The following is a 1,333-nucleotide window of genomic DNA, read 5'->3' as shown; positions in this document are numbered from 1 at the left end:
TATATCTACATATACATAACATACACTCACTAATACACACACATACACATGATTATATATATACACCTGCACACACATATTCATGATTCTATACACATACATGTTTACACACACATACAAATACATGCACCTGTTTATACACACACCTACAGATTCAGACACACACACACACACACACACACACACACATATACACACACACATATATACACACACACATATATATATATACATATATATATATATACATATATATATATATATATATACATATATATATATATACATATATATATATATATAATGCGAGACAGTTAGGGGTTGAGGATTCAACCCACTAAGGGATAGTATCTATCCAATATACTGCTGGGAGGGTACCCAATTATTGTTACACTAGTGTTATACCAGGTGTAATAAGTGGGAGCGGGTAAAAGGGTTTTTTTTTACCCTATATATATATATGTATGTGTGTATGTATGTATGTATGTATATACACACACACACACACACTGTTGAGATTCAGATATATTCTTATATACAAAGGCACACATGTCTACATGCATACATGCCTTTCACCTCCAGGTATATAGACAGGAGCCAGAAGGGATGTTTGGTTAAGAAGTCTGCGTGCTTTTGGGTTCAAGTCCTGCTGTGAGGCATTCTGGCATAAATTTCACAGATATATCATTATGAAACAGCTGTTTTACTGGCAATAATTATAATAATTCTAAAATTATATAATTAAGATAAATCTATATTAATAAAAGTGAAATTCTGTCCGTCCGTCCGGGACCCCTGTATCTCAGTCTGCATTTGTTTTACATCGACATATTATACCTTTTTGGGATCAGGATGGTCCTGGGATTAAAAATCTGCCCTTCATTTGGTTCTTGAACAGCCAGTATTGGAATCTGATTGAAAAGCGTTTGGCTTGCTATTTCTAGCAGGTAAAGTTTGGCTGATTCTTGTCATCTTGCTGAACATTTGTCAGATGACATCAGAGACCAAGGGGCAGAGATAAAGGGGAAGAGATCAAGGGGATTTCTTCCTAAGCAAAAATCTATCCAGAAATCCATTTTTTAGCTCTAAACCGATACATTTTTAAATGGTTTCAAATTATGATGACATTTATGTCATAAGTCAAAGCAAGAACAAATACAAGACCACATTATCATCATCATCATCGTTTAACGTCCGCTTTCCATGCTGGCATGGGTTGGACGATTTGACTGAGGACTGGTGAAACCAGATGGCTGTACCAGGCTCCAATCTGATCTGGCAGAGTTTCTACAGCTGGATGCCCTTCCTAACACCAACCACTCCGAGAGTGTAG

General features: G+C 36.1%; 1 protein-coding gene across 4 annotated transcripts in view; it reads right to left on the bottom strand.

Annotated features, from left to right (window-relative positions):
- Window positions 1-1,333, bottom strand: part of LOC106872574 (ribosomal protein S6 kinase beta-1) — a 46,566-nt gene that overhangs the window by 31,430 nt on the left and 13,803 nt on the right. The gene's annotated exons all lie outside the window — the stretch shown is intronic.

This window comes from Octopus bimaculoides, chromosome 28 (genome assembly GCF_001194135.2).
Source record: "Octopus bimaculoides isolate UCB-OBI-ISO-001 chromosome 28, ASM119413v2, whole genome shotgun sequence".
NCBI classification, from domain to species: domain Eukaryota; kingdom Metazoa; phylum Mollusca; class Cephalopoda; order Octopoda; family Octopodidae; genus Octopus; species Octopus bimaculoides.
This window is presented reverse-complemented; position numbering and strand designations above follow the sequence as displayed.